This window comes from Eschrichtius robustus, chromosome 6, assembly GCF_028021215.1.
Source record: "Eschrichtius robustus isolate mEscRob2 chromosome 6, mEscRob2.pri, whole genome shotgun sequence".
Classification (NCBI taxonomy): Eukaryota; Metazoa; Chordata; class Mammalia; order Artiodactyla; family Eschrichtiidae; genus Eschrichtius; species Eschrichtius robustus.
The window spans coordinates 106,456,536-106,479,944 of record NC_090829.1 but is presented as its reverse complement, the minus strand read 5'-3'; positions in this window follow the sequence as shown (position 1 = coordinate 106,479,944).

Genomic DNA, 23,409 nt, shown 5'->3' with positions numbered 1-23,409 from the left:
CAAGGAAAATTTGTGCAGTGTCTCTAATTTTTTCACTTGAAAATTACCAGAACAAAAACCCTGTAATGTTCCATGAGAAAAGAAGAAATGGAACTAAATGAGCAGAGAAATATCAACCTCTTACCTGGAAATCAGAAATACATTCCCAGGACCTTACCTAACAAGTACTGGAAGTTTGATTAGGCTCCCCTGCCCATGAAGTATGGCTTTGCTGTCCAAAAAAAAAAAATGTCTGTTTAAGATTCTTAACAGCTTTCCAAATGTTCTACATTGCCACCACAGATGAAATGCCTCTGCCAGCCACATCAGGCTGAATGGGGCAAACCATAAAAAAGTGCCAAACTGCATTCCCTAATGGATTCTCTTAGCAGAGAAATCCAGAGAGAGCAGCAAATAAAAAATTAAGTTGGTGCCATAACTGAGGCAGATAACTAGGGGGATGTGATTAGAGGTTGGAAATGTCAGGGGTAGAAACAGGGTAACTGTTCTAATGAATGATCTTAAAGGAGATAGACTCAGACTGGTCATAGATAACTGGCCAAAAACTTGACAGAAAAAGCTTCATTTAGTGTAAATAGTTGGGACAAGTAGATAGTTTGATTTAGTTTCACGGTTAGATACTTTTAATCAGGTTGTTATGTCAGCTTTGCTTATGGGCAAAATAATATGCTCCTAAAAATCTATGGTTGTAGTAGCTCAGATTTACAAAATATAAGCAATCCAAAGTATCTGAGACCTCCTCTCTCTGTCTTTGAGGAAAGAATTACTTCCTCATGTTTTGATTGGAGATAATCAGATTGACTCTCACAAGAGAGGATTTGAGTTCACCAGAGATGGTACCATTGTCGTCTAGGATGTGTCAAAAAATTTAAAACAATAAGGCCTTCAGAATATGCTGACCTGAACTGAAGTGAGGGTAAAAATGTAAGATGCACTGTTGTGTACTCTGGTGTCCGCTACATAAACCTGGCTTTAGCATACCTTTGTTAGAAGGTTTAATAGATATTGATTATAACCCTATGATTCTATCAATGTTGTATCTATGACAGATCATTGAGCTATGTAGTAGGCTGAAAAACAATATATTCTATATAAGCATTCCACACTTTTTAAAATGAATATTTGTTCATCACTGTCACCAACCATGAGGTTTGCAATGTACTTAGAATGCTCTGTGTCCTACACCCACACAAAATGGGGTTCCTCCCTAAATTTTTTTTATCAGTACGCCTATCTATAATAAAAAATATGCAATTCCCTGTCCAGTATAGTTTTCTTCAAAGAGCATCTACTCCTTCAAATTCATCTCTCAAAAAACTAGAAGCATCTAAAACTTGGTGTTAAGTGCTAATATTTTGTTGCCTTTATAGGACGTTCTTCACATGTTAAAGCCATAACTATTATGAAAACATGTAGTTCTCACTGTTTGCCTATTCTAGGATGGAGAGAGAAGGAAGATCTAGTGCTGCATTTGTCTGGTGGGCTTACAATGGCCACAGATGTTGATGCTAATAACATAACAGTATGGCATGGTTAGTCATTTAAATGAACTAACAAGAATATGTATTTCTTTACCAGGTAAAATTAAGTGCAATTTTATAGTGATATAATGATTGAACAACATTTTTCCTGCTTCCTCTTATGTTCTTTCTCTTTCAAGCTTCAGCAATTAACCAGAACCTTTTGAATAACACTGTCTTTACTGTTGATAAAGTATTCCTGAAATAAATAAAATTTCTGGAATCCTAACTACCCAAAGCAATTGAGTTTGAACTTGTCAGTCTAATTTTTCATCATTTTGTTTCTTTTTTAGATAGTTTTTTCCTTATCCCAAAAGTAATGTATATACTTCTTTGGAAATTTAGAGGCAAAGCATATAGAATGAACTGTTAATATTTTAATGAAAAATGAATAAAGTATTCATAGTCCTTTATAGAGAGAAAACACTTGCTTAATCACCTCTGTTCTGGCACTCACTGCTAATTAGCTTGGAGACTGCTGGGTAGGGATATGTTTATTAGGCTGAAAAACTGAGTTGGACAGCAGGTAATGTGTCTGGTTATTAAAAATCAAACTTTAATGCATAGGTTGCGAAGTCCTCTTATTTGCATTGTCATACAGCATTAGACAATATCTACAAAGTTTCCCAGACAAATTATTAGTCAGATGGAGAGTTTATAATTTCTGATAACAGGGAGCTCTAGGTAGATAAATCATTACAAATTGCTTATTTCTAAATTACACTATATTTTATAAAAGTTAAAAGTTTGGCCATTTCAAAAAGAAGATCACAAGCAAATATGGATCTAGCATAAGCAGCTGTGTTAGTACACACACAAGAAGTGTGATAATGTTTTTGAATTACATTCTGGAGAAAGTATATCAAGAATGCCATGACAGTTGACACAGGTTAAAAAGGATAAATATAGGGCAGAAAGATAAGTCATGCTTCAATACCTTCTCTCTTGTCTTTATTATCTGTTTCTGCTTTAACTTAACGTACCTGGATTTTGATGTAGTACTTAGAAACTTGGAGTAGGATTTCCCCAGGGTGTCATGACTTCTATATTTGCTTGGGAAGGAGAGGGAAGGAAATGAATACTATGCACATCCAAATATATGCTCAACATTTAAATACTATAGCAGCACAAAGCAGCTGCTCAGTGAAAATTTTTGAAGGATTAGTTGCTAATTTTTTTCTTCTACTTACTTTGGGATTATTTGGCCCTTCTCTTTCTGGCCAGAAGAGAAGCTTGGAGCATTGATTTTACATCTTTCATATTCTCTGCTATAAGGAGTTGGACTTTAATTTCTACCAACAATGTTTTCTCTGTAAAATTTTTGCAAATATTTCCTTAGGTTTCCTCTTAAGCAGTTGGTATTTTTCTTATGTTACTATCTTTTAACATTTCATGCTTAAACTTTTTTTTTGCTGGGAAAACAACTTTCAATTTGATTACATACCCCAATATTTTATTCCTCTTGCTATATATAATTCTAGAAAGAATCTTCTAATAAATATTCATAAGCAATGGTGAATTTTAAGTAAAAGAACAGATCTCCTCCTAACAGAAGAAAAAAATGTTTGTAAGCCCTATAGAACAATAACTTTTCATGTAAATGTTTCCCTATTGAAAGAATTATTAAACAACCAAGGAAAAAGTACTCGTAACTAATAACTATATCCCCCTTTAGCATAACTGGACTTCCTCAACCTATTCATAAAAATGACAGCACATTTCTAATAATAATTCAAATTTCACTAGTTCTTACCCCTGCCTAATACTATTAGAATTTCAGCAACTTGAAAATGGGTAATCCCACATTCTCTCCCCCAGCTCAGTTATTCTGCAGGTGACCAAAAAGTCTCACAATTAATACACAATACAGCTGTTTCCTGCTAGGTGCTTCCATTACTCTTGCAAGTTGTGCCACAATCCTTCAAGGATAGCTGCTGCTCACCAGATACCACCAGAGACACAGAAGATTTTGTGTGAAGGGAGATGTTGTGCTCAGTCTTGGGAGAACTCCTCTCTGACCTGTGTTTTCCACTCTGCTAAGAGGATCTCAAAACTCTGATGCTTATGCATCGAAATTTTTGGAAAGCTTTAGTTACAATTCCTCTGCACTTTATAGGACTCAACTGGAGTTGAGTCAGAAGACAAATCTAAACAACAGAAACTACGACATTCCCAATTTATTATTGCTAGAGATCTTAATAATTACCTATAATTTCCCTTACACTTTTCCAATAGCATAGGCAGATTTTATATAAATATATATGATATGATACAAGCTCTGTGAGTGTGTGTGTGTGTGTGTGTGTGTGTGTGTGTGTATCAGACACGGTATCTCATGAGACTAACATAAGCAGATTTTTTTAAAAAACAACAAATTTGTATTGTTATCCAAAAGTTCATATAAGTAGAAAGAAAAGTTTTCAACTTAGGCAAAAATTTAAATACACGCACATACACACACATACTAAACAGATGTTCTTATGAAAAGAGAGATTCAGTTGTCAGTTGTATTCCATAATTTGAAAGATATTGATATGACTTTCATCTCACAATTTCCCTCAAACTGATGTCTGAAGTCCGAGCATTTAGATTCATTTGTCCTAAGCTTTTACAGCTCATGTTACATTCAATATGAAATGATTGATTAGGAGCACCCTAAGCTACTGTGACCAGGAAGAATATTTTAGAGACTTACAGAGGAAGAGTGATATCAGCCATATGTTAGCTCAAAGAGGGATTCTTCTGCTCTGCAAAGCTGAATCAGAAGATATTCTCCCTGCAAGGTGGTAGAACACAATGCTATCTAAGGCCACAGCATGGGCAAAATGCAGAGGCAGCAACCAGGGATGGCCCAGGGCTTAGATCAAATGAAAAGACAGCACTCTTTATATATACATAAATGGAGATAAAAGTCAACTCTGTGAAACATGTGGCAGGCATTTTTCATAGTAAATTGGAGGGGACAAATGTTCTCTAGATTTCCTCAGGTAAAACTCTGGCATTTAAACTGAACTTTGAATTTTTGCACTAAATGGCAATATAATGTCACTTCCTCCTGAAAATCCAATAAATCTATAGTAAAGGGATTTTAAAGACATAACATGATAAGCATGGGAGAACAGCAAAGTATACAGTATACGACAGAAGACAAAGGAAAGAACAGGTGATGGATACAGAATATCAAGAAAACTAGGCCTTAATTCAGCAAGCAAAGTTGAGAAGTAATCCCGTTTACACCACAGAATGCTGAAACGTTTCATGAATCTATAGCACCAGATACCTCTATAAGGGTGGCAAGGAAGCAGGAATGTCAGGAGGATTGGGTGAAAGTTGTTTGAGTTGCATTTAGATTGCCATCTTACAGTTGTGGATAAAGCCCTCCCCCACCAATTCCCTACTACTTGTTTTCTAGAATTATATTCATTAAAGAGGATATAATGAAGAGTGTTTATGGCAGAATATGCTAGTTACAGTTGAGGATCTGGCTCTATACTGAAAATAGGGGGATTAGTGAGCATATGCATTCTGAATGCTAAATGCTGAGGACCCCATATTCCTTCTACAATTTGACACTCAGAAAGATGATGGCCAAACTGTTAGTTTTCACACAGAGCATTAGAAAATTTTTTTCTGGGATATCAGACAAACCTTAGAGAAAAGACCTAAAAATACAGACATGGAGGCTTTCCAAGTTTCTCACCTAGATGGCCTTAAAACAAGGTTTCTCAATAGTGGCCATTATTAAAAAAATAAATAAATAAATAACAGGCGTTGGTAAGAATATGGAGAAATTGGAACCACTGTATACTATTAGTGGGAATGTTAATGGTGTAGCCATTATGGAAAATAGTATGGAAGTTCCTCAAAAAATTAAAAATAGAATTACCACATGATCTGGCAATTCCACTTCTGGGTATTTTATTATCCAAAGAATAGTATTCCATTTTATGTAGATGGACCACGTTTTTATCCCGTTCATTCATCGATGGAAAAAATAGAAAAATATTAACAAAATACTTAGGTATTAAGGAACACTGTCTTTAAAACTCATATTAAAAAGAAAAAAATTAAACTGATACTATGATTTATCTATAAAGAGAAAGGGCTACTCAAGAAACAGGAACCCAAACAACTAAAAATAAACATAGGGCAAGATGCTCAACCCAGGTATTATTCAGGAAATGCAAATTAAAGAAATGTGCATCATATTTCAGTTATCAGTTTAGAAAAATAAAAGTGCAGTTGCATTTAATGCTGACAAATGAGTGGGACAAAAGTTATTTTCTTATACTTTACTGGTGGGATTCCGAATTGATACAACTTTTTAAAATTAATTTAATTAATTAATTAATTTATTTATTTATGGCTGTGTTGGGTCTTTGTTTCTGTGCGAGGGCTTTCTCTAGTTGTGGCAAGTGGGGGCCACTCTTCATCGCGGTGCGCGGGCCTCTCACTATCGCGGCCTCTCTTGTTGCGGAGCACAGGCTCCAGACTCGCAGGCTCAGCAATTGTGGCTCACGGGCCTAGTCGCTCCGCGGCATGTGGGATCTTCCCAGACCAGGGCTCGAACCCGTGTCCCCTGCATTGGCAGTCAGATTCTCAACCACTGCGCCACCAGGGAAGCCCGATACAACTTTTTAAGAGAATACACATTATCCTTTAGACCAACAACTCAGAAATATAAATTAATACTTAAGAATATATTTACAGGGACTTGCCTGGTGGCACAGTAGTTAAGAATCCTTCTGCCAATGTAGGGGACACGGGTTTGATCCCTGGTCCAGGAAGATCCCACATGCCGCAGAGCAGCTAATCCCGTTCGCTACAACTACCGAGCCTGCATGCCAAAACAACTGAAACCCGTGCGCCTAGAACCCGTGCTCCGCAACAAGAGAAGCCACCGCAATGAGAAGACTGTGCACCGCAACGAGGAGTAGCCCCCGCTCGCCACAACTAGAGAAAGCCCACGCGTGGCAACGAAGACCCAACGCAGCCAAAATTAAAAAAAAATAAAAATATATATATATTTACAAAGCTGTTTCTAGAAACATTTCTGTGGTGACCAAAAAAAAAATAAATAAATAAACATCTTGAAAACTCATCAATTAGAGAATAATTAAATAAATCATATCACAGTCATTCTATGCAATATTACTGGCTTATAACAAGATAAGTTTGGAAAAATAACGTTTTCTTTGTTTTAGAGGAATATTGATTCTGGTCCATAGAGCTGACAGTCAGAAAGGTGGATGTAAAGCAAGGAAGTTTAAGAATAGACTGGAATCTACACACATGAGGTTGAACTCCATGAGGAAGTTCAGAAACACATGCGAGCTCTTGTTTCACCTAAAAGTTGTAGTATGGTTATCCTACAGAAACTAAGAACCTTTCTCACAAAGCCAAATATCTGTCAGAGAAGTTGAAGAAGGTTGCAGAGAATGGTAGAGCAGTTGCAAGCCCAGCTGCTGATTAAGGCCATCAAAGAGAATCTGTAAATCAGCAGCAATGGGTGTGAGCTACAAAATGACTGTTGCTTCTCTTTTGTCCTCCAAATTTCCCAAGAATCTCCCTTGTAACCCACTTAAATGGAAACATACAAAAGGGAATTCTGAGAAATATAATTTGGTTTAGCCATTTTGCCACATTACAAAGCCACCACAGAAAGAATATGGTATTAGTTGGAAGCATGAACTCTGGAGAGGAATTACCTGTTTTCAAATTCCATGACCACCACTCACTAATTATGTGAATTAGGAAAGTGACAATTTTCTCTGCCTCAATTTTCTCAACTGAAAAATCATATTACTTCCCCACATTATGGTGATTGAGCTAGTATGTGTGAAGTGCTTAGAAGCACAGCTGATAATAATTGTTACATATTATAATTTAAAATCACTTTCAGTAAATGGGCTTCAAATACCCCTTTCAAGTTTTATCAGAAAAAAATGTCGAATGATATAGTTTTGATTAACATGAAACCTCGTTAGTTTTTGTCTCATTAGATTTTCCAATTTTCCTGACTTTGAAAGAAGAGATATAATATTCTAAGCCATAGGCTGGAAACCTATGGCCTATGAACCGACTATACCATGGGGCCTATTGTTTCTGGCCCACAGCTAAAATGGTTTTTATGTACACATGACCCTTGAACAATGCAGGTTTGAACTGTGTGTGTCCACTTTTATGGATATTTATTTTTTTTAATTTTTGGCTGTGTTGGGTCTTTGTTTCTGTGCAAGGGCTTTCTCTAGTTGCGGCAAGCGGGGGCCACTCTTCATCGCGGTCCACGGGCCTCTCACTATCGTGGCCTCTCTTTTTGCTGAGCACAGGCTCCAGACGCGCAGGCTCAGTAGTTGTGGCTCACGGGCCTAGTTGCTCTGCGGCATGTGGGATCTTCCCAGACCAGGGCTCGAACCCGTGTCCCCTGCATTAGCAGGCAGATTCTCAACCACTGCACCACCAGGGAAGCCCACTTATATGGATATTTTTCAACAGTAAATACTAGAGTACTACATGATCTGTGGTTGGTTGAATCTGCAGATGCTGAGAAATCATGGATACAGGGAGTCCCCTGTGTTGTCCAAGGATCAACTGTATTTAAAATATTGTTTAAAAAATAAAAGAAAAAAAAAGTGACAGAAACTCTATGTAGCCCACAAACCTAATATATTTACTGTCTTTACAGAAAACATCCATCAACTCAAGTTCTAAAAACAAGTGCTCATGAATAGAAATAGGATGTGAGCCATAAATATGAGTCATATATGCATTTCTAAATTTTCTAGTAGCCATATTTTAAAAAGTAAAAAAGAAACAGGTAAAATTAATTTTAATCCATGTTTTTAATTAACCTAATTTATCCAAAATATTATCACTTCAACATGCAGTAAAAAATTATTAACAAAATATTTTGCATCATTTTTTATAATAAATTTTTGAAATACATTGTATACTTTACTTGCCACTTCAAATTCAGACTACTCAAATTTAAAGTACTCAGTACGCATCTGTGATTTGTGACTACCATATTGGACAGTACAGTTTAAAATCCATTGGGGGGAGGGGTTCCCACATAATTCAAGAATATTCATATAAATACAAAAATATCTAGCACTCAAAAGGGAAAATTTATAATGTCTAGCAACCAAGCAAAAATTACCAGGTATGCAGGAAAATGTGATCCATAATGAGGAAAAAAAAATCTAGCCAATCAAAACTGACCCAGAAATTAAAGATGTTAGAATTAACATAGAAGAAAATTAAAATAGTTATAATAACTATATATCTGTCGCCAAAAAACAGAGATAAGGAATATAGAATGTAGAAAATTGTATATAAAATCTGAAGTATAGAATATAGAATATACAGGTGTATAATCTAGAATATATATAATCTAGCGATCAAAACTATAATGTTGGAGGTGAAAAATACACTGGGCGGGATTCATAGCTGATTAGACTTTGTAGAAGGAAAAAAATTAATGAATTTGATTATATAGCAATAGAAACTTTCTAAAAAGAATTAGAGAGGAAAAAATAGAATCAAAGAAAGTGAACAGAGAGCATTAGTGATATGTAGGACAACTTCAAGAAGCCTACTATGAGTGTAATTGAAGTCTCCAAAAAATTAGGGAGGGGGCTGGGATATGAAAAACATTTTAAGGGAAAAATGAACAATATTTTTCCAAATTTACTTAAACTAAAAATTCACATCCAAGAAGTTCAATAAACTACTAAGGAAAATAAATTGGAAGAAAACTAAAGCAAGGCATATCATAATCAAATTGCTGAAAACCAGTATGACAGAGAAACACAAAGGCAGACAGAGAAAAAAAGACATACTACATAGAGAGAAGAAAAGGTAAAGTTGACAGCAGATTTCTCATCAGAAGTAATGCAAGCAAGAAGGCTTTAGGGTAATATCTTTAAAGTACTGAAGGAAAAACATATTGCCAACCTAGAGTTCTTCAATAAAAATATCTTTCTAAGACAAAAGCTCAATAAATACTTTCCAGATACACAAAATCTGAAAGCAGACCTTCCCTACAAGATATATTTAAGGAAGTTCTTCAGGCAATGGGAAAGTGGTAAAAGATGGAGATACTTATATACACAAAAATACAAAGAAAACCAGAAATGGTACCTAAATGAGTCAATATGTAAGATTTTTTCTTATCATTTGAATCTTTTTAAAATATAATTGTTTAAACAAAAATACTGACACTGTATCATGTGGATTACAACACACGATAAGTAAATATATGACAACCAGAGCATAAAGCCTGGGAGAGACCATATGTGAATAGCTATATCACTTGAGAGTTGAGGCTATGAGTTAATTATGTATACTATAAATCCTAAAAGCAAACTCTAAAACAGGGCAAAGATATATAGCTGACAATTCAACAAAGGAGATGAAATGAAATTATTTATATATATGAATAATATTTATATATATAAATAATGTTTATATATATAATTAATATAAAACTGTCAGAAAAATGAAACAAAAAATCAGGTCAGAGAAATGAAAGAGAGATAGCAATATGATAGACACAAATGTAACAATTTCAGTAATTATTAAATGTAAATCAGGGGTCTAATCATCCCAATAACAGGCAGATATGATCAGATTGGATAAAAAAAATAACACCCAACTATATGATCCTTACAAAAAACAAATCAAAAAAAGCTGGATTAGCTTTATAATATCAGAGCAAATTCAGAGAAACAAATATTACCAGAGTTAAGGATGTCATGGAGTCAATTTATCAATAGTACATAATATTTCTATATACTTATGTGCCTAATAATGCTTCAAAATACATGAAGCAAACACTGATAAAATTTCAAGGAAAAATAGATAAAGCCATAACTGTGTTCAGAGATGTCAGTAACCATTTCTCAATAATTGAAATGACAAGTAGACAGAAAATCAAAAATATTCTAGGAGACTTGAACAATATTCACAATAAACTTAACCTAATGATGTCTATAGAATATGACATTCAACTATAGCAGAATATACATTTTTTTCAAGTGTATGTGGAACATTTAACAAGATAGGCCATATTCTGAGCCATAAATTAGTCTTAAAAATTTAAAGAGATTCAAAATATGCAAAGAATGTTATCCTACATTAAATTTAAATTAAATGGAATTAAATTTAAGTTGATAACACAAATATCTCTGGAAAATTCCCAAATATTTGAAAACTAAATAATACACTTATAAATAAACCATGAGTAGATAAAAAATCAAAAGCTGAATTAGAAACTTTGTTGAACTGAATGAAAATTAAAACACAAAATATGTGAAATGCCATGAAATCAGTACTTGGGGGAGGGGGAATTTACAGCAGTTTAATGATATATAAGAAAAAAAGAAAGGTCACATATCAATGACCTCAGCAACCACTTTAGGAAACTAGAAAATGAAGAGCAAATAAAACTTAAAATAAGCAGAAGAATAGAAATAATAAAGACTAAAGCAAAAATCAATGAAATAGTAAACAGAAAAAAAAAAAAATAGAGAAATAAATGATCCCAAACTCTGGGTCTTTGAGAAGTTTAATAAAATGGATAAAACACTCACCAGACTTGTTAGGAAAAACCGAGAGGACACGAATAGCAATACCAAAAATGGGAGACTTGTCATTACTCCAGAATCCACAAAGATTAAAGAGATAAAGGAAATATTATGAATAACTTTATGTCAATAAATTTGACATCTTAGATGAAACAGACAAATTCCTTGAAAAACAAAAATTACCAAAACTCGATGAAGATATAGGTAAACTGACTAGACCTACATCAATTAAATAAATGCAAAATTGAACTACATTGAAATATCACTATAAATCTATTAGGAAGGCTGGTATATTAATTGTTTATGAGGATGTGGAGCAACAGGAACTTTCATACACTGATGTTAGGAATATAAAATGGTACACCGACTTTGAAAACAATATGGCAATTTCTTTAAAAGGTAAAAAAATACACCTAACTTATGATTCAGCCACTCCCCTTCCAAGTATTTATCCTAGAAGAGAAATGAAAACATCAAATGGCCATTCAAAGACTTTTATAGGAATGTTCATGGAAGCTTTACTTTTGATAGCCAAAAACTGGAAACAATCCAAATGTCTGTCAACATTTGAATAAGCAAAGGATAACAAATTGTAGTATAGTCATACAAGAGAATGCTACTCAGCAGTATAATGAATGAACTATTCATACACACTAAAACGTGGATGATGCATCTTAAAATAATTACACTGAGTAAAAAAGCCAGACAAAACATTCTATTAATTTCTAGGAAATGGAAGTGAATTATAGTGATAGAAAGCAGATCCGTTGTTGCCTGGGAAGGGGGTGAAGAGGAGGATAAGGGAGAAATTACCAAGGGCCAAAAGGAAACATTTAGAAGTTAGGGATGAATTCATCACCTTGCTTGTGAGTTTCATGGATATAATATCTATGTCAAAATTTATCACTTTGTACACTTTAAATATGTGCAATTTATTTTATGTAAATTATATCTTAATAAAAGTTCTGTATGTATATATTATGTATATGTATGACTCATGGAGCTGTGACTCAGTTATCACATATGTGTGACATATATACACATATGTCACATATATACATATGTCATATATGCATACACACATATATATGGCATATGTGCACAATTTATGACTACGATATATGTGCCAGATATATATAACGACAACTGTGCCACAGCTCCAAGAGTATCATGATAGAAGGAGCATACATATTTAGGGATATAATATTAGAAGATCCTCCTTACCATCATCTTTGGAGGTCTTTCTGGAAAAAATATTTCCTCTCTCTCTCTTAAAAGATTTGTTTTTCCTCCTGGAGGCTGTGACATCCATAAATAGCTGAAGCTAGGCTTCAAGCTAGTGGGTATTGAGAATAACTCAATATATGATAAGAAAGTAGGCATTGTCCCCTCTTCATAGAAGTTGGAAATACCTGAATCAAATATCAGAATCATATACATTTTCAATTGTGGTGAACCTGAATCATTTGTTTTAACTACAAAATTCCAAATGTGGAATTTTAACACCACAATTCTAAGTTGAGAGTCCTATTTTAAGTTTTAGTCATTATAGAATAATATGAATACATCACACCTGTAGAACCAGAGCCTCAGAGCACATCAAAAAAATAAACCTTTATGATAGGCTTATAGTGAAAATCAGTGGCAAGGAACAGTGTATCTAATTTGTCTGGCCAAACATTAATCATGGGCTCAGAAATACTTGATTTTCAGACGTTTAGTTAGAAGCTAAATTGCTAGTCAATATGAGAGAAGGATTTTTAAGCATATTCTGTTATAAATGTTGCTTATAATTTGTACTGCAAGTGTAATTTTTAAAATAAATCAACACTTTAATGTGATCCTGGGCCACCAGATACATGTTGACTCATTCACCTATGCCACTGTTGGTTGGTAACCTGGTCCCCCTGTAGACAGGGAGCAAGGAGAGACCAAAAAAAGAGGCAGGACACTCCAGATTGGTAGGTGGCAGGTTTAATAAGTAAGAGAACTTATAGTACTTACAAGGCTTGTCTTGGGCAGCCACAAGACAAGTAGATCTCTGCACTTGACCATCAGAATCTTAAAGTTTATAGAGAAGCCTCAACTGGGTTCAGTCATATATACCATGCAGCTAGTCTCAGCGACACCTTATTCTATCAAGGCTACATCCTTGGAATAGTTCCCACTATGGGAAAAGCATATATTCCAAGGACAAGGAGGGGGTGAGGATCCTCTGATTGCCCAGTTCCAGCTCATGGGTCAAGTGGAGGTTGCGTCCTCTCAGTGACCTCCTCCAATAGCCACATGTTGCTAGTGTCTTGGGATTCTGAAGAACATGAGTGAGCACGGCTTGGAACAAGCAGACTGTATGGCCCCTTTATTGCCCTTTTAATGTCACTGGGGAGATTTAGGCCCAGAGAGGGCAAAGGTAGTTCTCAAGTTCATACAGCAAATAATGATATATCTAGGAATAGAACTCAGATCACCTGCCTTTCCCACTGTTACCTCCTGATATGGGTAAGTTCAGGAGTTGGGGCAGTCATCCTGGGGAAATCAAGAAACAACCCAGGGGTTCAGGATTCAGGACGGGTTACCCCATCGTGAAACTAATATCTTTTAAAACAGCGGTGAGAAGTACGATTTGAAAAAAATCTTAAAACGAACAGAGAACATGAGAGAAGTAATTCTCAGGAGTATAGCTGCTTCTTTAGTATTCATTATGTAAAAGTTTGATAAATAATTAATCAACCATTTTTAAAACTTTATCTCTCTTATTTGGGAATTTTAATAGGTCACACTTTCAATTTGGTTGTATGCTTAGCATTAATATTTACCTCAAACAAAAATTTAAGTAGTGAAGTAAGATTACTATTTTATTAATATTAATCAACACATCCACATTCATATCTTAACCTATTCAATTTAGTTAAAGTTTGCTTTTGAGCACATTGAGATTTAGTATAACTCTGAGTTTTCATTTCTTTGGACATTTGGACTGGCAAACTCCATTTCTCTCTAAGATACTGCATTTAATTTTTTTTGGTGATAGTAATGATGTAGGGAATTATCTGTTGATATACAGAATGATCAAACCTGTCCCTTCTAAAAGGCTTAAGACTCATGAACAAGCATAATTCAAGAAAGGGAGATAGGCCGTGGTGTGTGTTTATGAATGTACAATACAATACAGAAAAGAAGCCATACTATTAAAAGATATATATAAAAATTTTGTTACCTTAAAAATTGTTACTTTTCTAAGTGTTTTTAAATACTCAGTCCATTAGTAGCTTGTGTCTAAAGCACAATTCAGGTTTACTTTGTACTATCTTTTTTGATGTTTGTCTCATATTATTTCTCTAATTGCTTTACACTTTCAAAATACTTTTATGCTAATGTGTCTTAGCAATATTCCTTCTTAGAATAAGACTGGACCAGGAATATTATGTAATATTACTAAGGCAGTTTTGGTAAGGCCAAGGCAACTCTTCAAAGGTCTTTTTTCACTGGCAATTTATATTTAATTTACATCTCTCCACCAACCAATATTGAGGTTCATCCTTAGAGTGATAACTATATCTTCTAGTAGCTCCGTGAAAAATGCATTTTAAGTACTCTCAAAAGTACAGTGAAAATAAGTAATCAATGAAAAATTGTAGCATTATTCAAATGGTTGTAAACAACTATTCAAGTTTATTCAAGCTATAGATTGTCCCTGGAAGTAGATATGGTAACACTCTACAGTTTGGGGTAAATGCCAAATGTAGTTTCAGCACACCATTTGTAATAATTTCAGAAACTGAGATTTGTAAGTTTGCCACTGAAAACAATTTTTTTAGTCCTTTTCTAGGCCATATCTGATATTGAAATAAGTTCTTCCAAACTGAACAGGTTTGCACCTGATTTAAAAGTTGGGCTTTATTAATATGTAGTGAACTGTGTTAAGAAGCAACATATTTTCCATTGAATTAGACTTTTTTGTTGTTTCTAAGGCAATTAAAGAGAAAACAAAGAAAGGATAAACCTGAGTAACTGTCTAAAAGCTGTCATTAATGTCCAGTGACTCACTGCTGCTTTAACTATGGCTTTCCTTCAGGGCTGATTTATTCACAGATAATTCGTACTAAACTCATTATTGAAATCACAAGACTTTGGGAGACGTTCTGGAGTGAATAGTGACCTCCAAAAATCCATATCCACCAGAAACCTGTAAATATGACCTTATTTGGCAACAGGGGCTTTGCAGATAGTATAATCAAGTTAAAATGAGACCATACTGGATTAGGATAGGTCCTGACCCAATGATTTATGTTCTAATAAGAAGAGGGAAATTTGGGTACAGAGACAGACAGAGGGAGAACACTATATGAAGATGGAGCCACAGGGTGGAATAATGCATCTACAGCCAAGACATGCCAAGATTGCCAGCAACCACCCAAAACTGGGAGAGAGGCTTGGAACAGATTCTCCCTCAGAGCCATGAGAAGGAACCAATCACTGAAAACTTGGTTTTGGACTTCTAGCCTGGAGAACTGGAATAAGTATCTATTGTTTTAAGCCAGCTGTTTGTGATACCTCGTTATGGCAGCCCTAGGAAATTAATATAGGATAGATACATAGTTTTGATACACAGAATTGTGGGGACCTTCACTTTTAATTTCAGATTCACTTTTCTCTATTTACTTCTCAGAGGAAAAGACCTATTTACTTTTCTAATTCCCCTTTGTCTCTCTCTCTCTCTTTACTTATAAAAAACCAAAACACACAGAAAGTATATAATAATGTGATGGTATTGACCTATATAAAAATCTTATCATGGTGTTTTATCAAATCAAAAGTTTTCTTTACAGTTCTTCATCATCTCCTCCAAAGAGAGTTTTCTGATGTTATTTGATAAATTTAAATTGACTAGATTAAATTTTCCTGCACTTTGTGAAAAGACTTAGAGTTCTGAAATTTTGTTTTGAACTTAAAATTATTTTGCAAAAAATAAAATACGAAACATGCCTGATTTCATTGTTTACCTCATAGAAATACAGCAGAAGTACTCTTAGCCAGAAACCATCTAGCTCACTCTTTTATAAAATATTCAAGATGTTAGAAATTTAGCAAAAAGAAACAAAAACAAAAATACACTTAGATTATCTCTTTGAGAAAATAAATATTTAGTGTAATCATAAAATATATTATGATATTTGTGATATTATTTAATCCACTAAATTTGGTAAACACAGGGAAAGCCATATTTGTAGGAAGGTAGGTGACATCAAAAACTACAACCATTCTCAGTGATGTCAATGTTCACAGAACAGAAATATGAGACATAGTTCTTATCTTTCTTTCACATGGGTTATTCTTTATAGGTTTACATGTCTTAAATTCACAACCCATGAATTTAACTACATTAACATTTTTTTCCTTTTGTTTTAAAATTTGTATCAGGAAGGATTTACAGTCACCCAAGCTGGGGCTAAGTTGAGTAACTTAACCCCAGCATGTGCTCTGTAGCTGTCAAAGGACTAAGAAAAAAAAACTCTGTCAGATTTAAAGTCTAACAAAATAATCAGAAAAAATAAGTTTCTTTCTATAGTTATTCCACAAAAATATTACCCTTCACTTCTAGAGAAACATAGTAGAAAAGTACTTTTAAAAAGCAAATAGAGGGTGTGGAGTCAAGTCAAGATGGTGGTGTGGGAAGACGTGGAGTTAGCATCTCCCCACAACTAGGGTGCCTGCTGGCTGCTGTTGGGGGACCCTGATGCCCAAGGAGATGGGAGGAACCCCCAAGTGAACCGGTAGGACATAGGGGGACTGATGGGGGAGGGAAAGTGGAGGCCAGACAGGGTGGGCAGAGTGGGAGAGAAGCAGAGGGCGATCACTGGCCCACTCAGGCTGGGGAGGCTGCTGAGTTCCCAGACAGGTCCCCTGCCCTCCAAGGTCCCCCTCTCCCCCTGCAGCTGCATTGGTCCTGGGGGCATAGAAGGGAGGCTGGGAAGATCAGGAGAGGGGCCAGGAGGGGCCTCCGGGACCAGAAGAGCAGAGGAGAGGAGGGCGTTTGCCCCACCCACTCGAGCCTAGGAAGCCTGCTGGGCTCCCAGGTGAGGTCCCCTGCCCTCTGAGACCAGGGGTGGAGGGCATGCCTGAGCTCCTTCTGTTCCTTGAGCCTCAGCCCCACCCCCCACAGCCCTCAGGACCTTTTCCATCCCTTTGGGTCCTGAGTGTAGGTCCCACCCACTGCCCAAACCTCACCCTTGCTTAGGCCCCGTTCACCACGGCTAAGGCCTTTTCACCCTTTTCTTCATTCTTTCTTTCTTTCTTTCTTTCTTTCTTTTCCCTCCTCTTTTTTACTATTGTGGTACTGATGTACCTTCCAGTTGTTGATTCATCTATATTTTTATTTTTATATTCTTTCTTACATATCTGTTAGTTTCCTAGTCTAATTTTATTTTTTACTTTGTTATTGTTCTCTTTCTTTTTCTTTTCTTTTTTGCCACTCCACGTGGCTTATGGGATCTTGGTTCACAAGCCAGGGGTTGGGCCGAAGTTCCTGCGGTGGGAGCTCCGAGTCTGAACCACTGGACTAACAGAGAGCCTCAGACCCCAGGGAATATTCATTGGAGTGAGGTCTCACAGAGGTCCTCATCTCAGCACCAAGACCCAGCTCTACCCAACAACCTACAACTCCAGTGTTGGAAGCCTCAGGCCAAACAACCAGTAAGACAGGTACACAACCCCATTCATCAAAAGAAAAAATAAAATGAGATGGCAAAAAAATATGTCACAGATGAAGGAGCAAGGTAAAAACCTAGAAGACCAAGTAAATGAAGAGGAAATAGGCCATCTACCTGAAAAAGAATTCAGAGTAATGACAGTAAAGATGTTCCAGAATCTCAGAAATAGAATGGAGGCATGGACTGAGAAAATACAAGAAATGTTTAACAAAGATCTAGAAGAACTAAAGAACAAACAAACAGAGATGAACAACACAATAACTGAAATGAAAAATACACTAAAAGGAATCAATAACAGAATAACTGAGGCAGAAGAACGAATAAGTGAGCTGGAGGACAAAATGGTGGAAATAACTGCCGAGGAGCAGAATAAAGAAAAAAGAATGAAAAGAATTGAAGACAATCTCAGAGACCCCTGGGACAACACTAAATGCACCAACATTCGAATTATAGGGGTCCCAGAAGAAGAAGAGAAAAAGAAGGGGTCTGAGAAGATATTTGAAGAGATTATAGTGGAAAACTTCCCTAACATGGGAAAGGAAATAATAGTCATCAAGTCCAGGAAGCGCAGAGAGTCCCATACAGGATAAACTATATGAGAAACACACCAATACACATATTAATCAAACTAACAAAAATTACTCAAAGAAAAAATATTAAAAGCAGCAAGGGCAAAACAAAAAATAACATACAAAGGAATCCCCATAAGGTTATCAGCTGATTTTTCAGCAGAAACTCTGCAAGCCAGAAGGGAGTGGGAGTATATACTTAAAGTATTGAAAGAGAAAAACCTACAACCAAGGTTACTCTACCAGCAAGGATCTCATTCAGAGTCAGTGGAGAAATCAAAAGCTTTCCAGACAAGAAAAAGCTAAGAGAATTCGGCACCACCAAACCAGCTTTACAACACAGGCTAAAGAAACTTCTCTAGGTGGGAAACACAAGAAAAGGAAAAGACTCACAAAAACAAACCCAAAACAATTAAGAAAATGACAATATTAACATATATATCGATAATAACCTTGAATGTAAATGGATTAAATGCCCCAACCAAAACACACAGACTGGCTGAATGGATACAAAAACAAGACCCATATATATGCTGTCTACAAGAGACCCATTTCAGACCTAGGGACACATACAGACTGAAAGTGAGGGGATGGAAAAAGATATTCCATGCAAATGGAAATCAAAAGAAAGCTGGAGTAGCAATACTCATATCAGATAAAACAGACTTTCAAATAAAGACTGTTACAAGAGATAAGGAGGGACACTACATAATGATCAAAGGATCAATCCAAGAAGAAGATATAACAATTATAAATGTTTATGCACCCAACACAGGGGCACCTCAGTACATAAGGCAAATGCTAACAACCATGAAAGAAGAAATCGACAGTAACACAATAATAGTAGGGGACTTTAACACCCCACTTACACCAATGGACAGATCATCCAAATAGAAATAAATAAGGAAACACAAGCTTTAAATGACACAATAGACCAGATAGATTTAATTGATATTTCTAGATCATTCCACCCACAAGAGGCAGAATACACTTTCTTCTCAAGTGCACATGGAACATTCTCCAGGATAGATCACATCTTGGGTCACAAATTAAGCCTCAGAAAATTTAAGAAAATTGAAATCATATCAAGCATCTTTTCTGACCACAATGCTATGAGATTGGAAATCAATTACAGGAAAAAAAACTGTAAAAACACAAATATATGGAGGCTAAACAGTGTGCTACTAAATAACCAAGAGATCACTGAAGAAATCAAAGTAGAAATTTAAAAATACATAGAAACAAATGACAATGAAAACATGACAACCCAAAACCTATGGGACACAGCAAAAGCAGTTCTAAAAGGGAAGTTTATAGCAATTCAATCTCACCTCAAGAAACAAGAAAAATCTCAAACAATCTAACCCTACACTTAAAAAAACTAGAGAAAGAAGAACAAAGAAAACCCAAAGTCAGTAGGAGGAAAGAAATCATAAAGATCAGAGCAGAAATAAATGAAATAGAAATGAAGAAAACAATAGCAAAGATCAATAAAACTAAAAGCTGGTTCTTTGAGAAGATAAACAAAATTGATAAATCATTAGCCAGACTCATCAAGAAAAAAAAGAGAGAGGATGCACATCAAAAAAATTAGAAGTGAAAAAGGAGAAATCACACCTGACACTGCAGAAATACAAAGGATTATAAAAGACTACTACAAACAACTATATGCCAGTAAAATGGACAACCATGAAGAAATGGACAAATTCTTGGAAAGGTACAATTTTCCAAGACTGAACCAGGAAAAATTAGAAAATATAAACAGACCTATCACAAGTAATGAAATTGAAACTGTAATTAAAAATCTTCCAACAAACAGAAGTCTGAGACCAAATGACTTCACAGGTGAATTCTATCAAATATTTAGAGAAGAGCTAACACCGATCCTTCTTAAACTCTTCCAAAAAATTGCAGAGGAAGGAATACTCCCAAACTCATTCTACGAGGCCACCATCACCCTGATACCAAAACCAGAAAAATATATCACAAAAAAAGAAAATTATAGGCCAATATCACTGATGAACACAGATGCAAAAATCCTGAACAAAATACTAGCAAACAGAATTCAACAACACATTAAAAGGATCATACACCATGATCAAGTGAGATTTATGCCAGGGATGCAAGGATTCTTCAACATATGAAAATCAATCAATGTGATACACCACATTAACAAATTAAGGAATAAAAACCATATGATCATCTCAATAGATGAGATGCAGAAAAAGCTTTTGACAAAATTCAACACCCATTTATGATAAAAACTCTCCAGAAAATGGGCATAGAGGGAGCCTACCTCAACATAATAAAGGCCATATATGACAAAGGAACAGCAAGCATCATACTCAATGGTGAAAAACTGAAAGCATTTCCTCTAAGATCAGAGTCAAGACAAGGATGTCCACTCTCGCCACTCTTATTCAACATAGTTTAGGAAGTCCTAGCCATGGCAATCAGAGTAGAAAAAGAAATAAAAGGAATACAAATTTGAAAAGAAGAAGTAAAACTGTCACTGTTTGCAGATGACATGATACTGTACATAGAAAATCCTAAAGATGCCACCAGAAAACTACTAGAACCTATCAATGAATTTGGTAAGCTTGCAGGATACAAAATTAATGCACAGAAATCTCTGGCATTCCTATACACCAACAATGAAAAATCAAAATGAGAAACTAAGGAAACACTCTCATTTACCATTGCAACAAAAAGAATAAAATACTTAGAAATAAACCTGCCTAAGGAGGCGGAAGACTTGTACTCAGAAAACTGTAAAACTAATGAAAGAAATCAAAGATGACATAAACAGATGGAGAAATATACCATGTTCTTGGATGGGAAGAATCAATACTGTGAAAATGACTATACTACCCAAAGCAATCTACAGATTCAGTGTAATCCCTATCAAACTACCAATGGCATTCTTCACAGAATTAGAACAAAAAATTTTACAATTTGTATGGAACAACCAAAGACCCCGAATAGCCAAAGCAATCTTGAGAAAGAAAAAATGGAGCTGGAGGAATCAGGCTCCCCAACTTCAAACTATACTACAAAGCTACAGTAATCAAGACAGTATGGTACTGGCACAAAAACAGAAATATTGATCAATGGTACAGGAGAGAATGCCCAGAGATAAACCCACACACATATGGGCACCTAATTTACAACAAAGGAGGCAAGAACCTACAATGGAGAAAAGACAGCCTCTTCAATAAGTGGTGCTGGGAAAACTGGACAGCTACATGTAAAAGAATGAAATTAGAACACTACCTAACACCAAATACAAAAATAAACTCCAAATGGATCAAAGATCTAAATGTTAAGACCAGACACTATAAAACTATTAGAGGAAAACATAGGAAAAACACTCTTTGACATAAACCACAGCAAGATCTTTTTTGACCCACCTCCTACAGTAACGGAAATAAAAATAAACAAATGGGACTTAAGTAAACTTAAAAGCTTTTGCGTAACAAAGGAAACCATAAACAAGACAAAAAGACAACCCTCAGAATGGGAGAAAATATTTGCAAATGAAACAACAGACAAAGATATTAATATCCAAAATATACAAACAGCTCATGGAGCTCAATATCAAAAAAAACCAAACAATCCAGTTTAAAAATGGGTGGAAGACCTAAATAGACATTTCACCAAGGAAGACATACAGATGGCCACAAGGCACATGAAAAGATGTTCAACATCACTAATTATTAGAGAAATTGAAATCAAAGCGATAATGAGGTATCACCTCATGCCAATCAGAATGGCCATTATCAAAAAATCTAGAAACAATAAATGCTGGAAAGGGTGTGGTGAAAAGGGTACTCTCCTGCACTGTTGGTGGGAATGTAAATTGATACAACCGCTATGGAGAACAGTATGGAGCTTCCTTAAAAAACTAAAAAGAGAACTACCATATGACCCAGCAATCCCACTACTGGGCATATACCCTGAGAAAAGTATAATTCAAAAAGAGACAGGTACTGCAATGTAAAATTGCAGCACTGTTTACAATAGCCAGGACATGGAACCAACCTAAATGTCCATTGACAGATGAATGGATAAAGATGTGGCACGTATATACAATGGAATATTACTGAGCCATAAAATGAAACAAAATTGAGTTATTTGTAGTGAAGTGGATGGACCTAGAATCTGTCATACAGAGTGAAGTCAGAAAGAGGAAAACAAATACCGTATACTAACGCATATATATGGAATCTAAAAATAAAAAAGAATGGTACTTATGAACCTAGTTGCAGGGCAGGAATAAAGATGTAGACATAGAGAATGGACTTGAGGACATGGGGTGGGAGGGGGAAGCTGGGGCGAAGTGAGAGTAGCATTGACATATATACACTACCGAATGTAAAATAGCTAGTGGGAAACAGCAGCATAGCACAGGAAGATCAGCTCAGTGCTTTGCAATGACCTCGAGAGGTGGGCTAGGGAGGATGGGAGGGAGGCTCAAGAGGGAGGGTTATGGGGACATATGTATGCATATGGCTGATTCACTTTGTTGTACAACAGAAACTAACAGTATTGTGAAGCAATTTTACTGCAATAAAGATCTATTTATAAAAAAGCAGATAAAAATCTGCAAGTATTAGATATTTTAGAAACATCTTTTACAAAGAAAATTACTTTCAATATATGTAAAACTGGAACTATTACATTTCAGTTACTTTACATGCCTGAGAAATAAAATATAATAGAAGGCAAAAATATTTATAAGAAAACATAAATTCCAGCTGCAAAATTTCCAAAGAATCAATATTTAGGATGATTTTTCTCCAATTCTATTCTGAAATGGAATAAAGGTATTAAATATTTTTGTGTTCCTCGTTAATTTCATATGAAATGTAAGATCTAGTTTCAGTGATCTATAATTTCAGAGAAATAGGAATAAAATTTCCAATAATCAGTTTCTCTTTAAGCCTGAAGATCTTTGAAAGAAGTGATTGGTTGGTTGGTTGATTGGTTGGTTGACTGACTGGTTTTTATGAGTAATGATAGT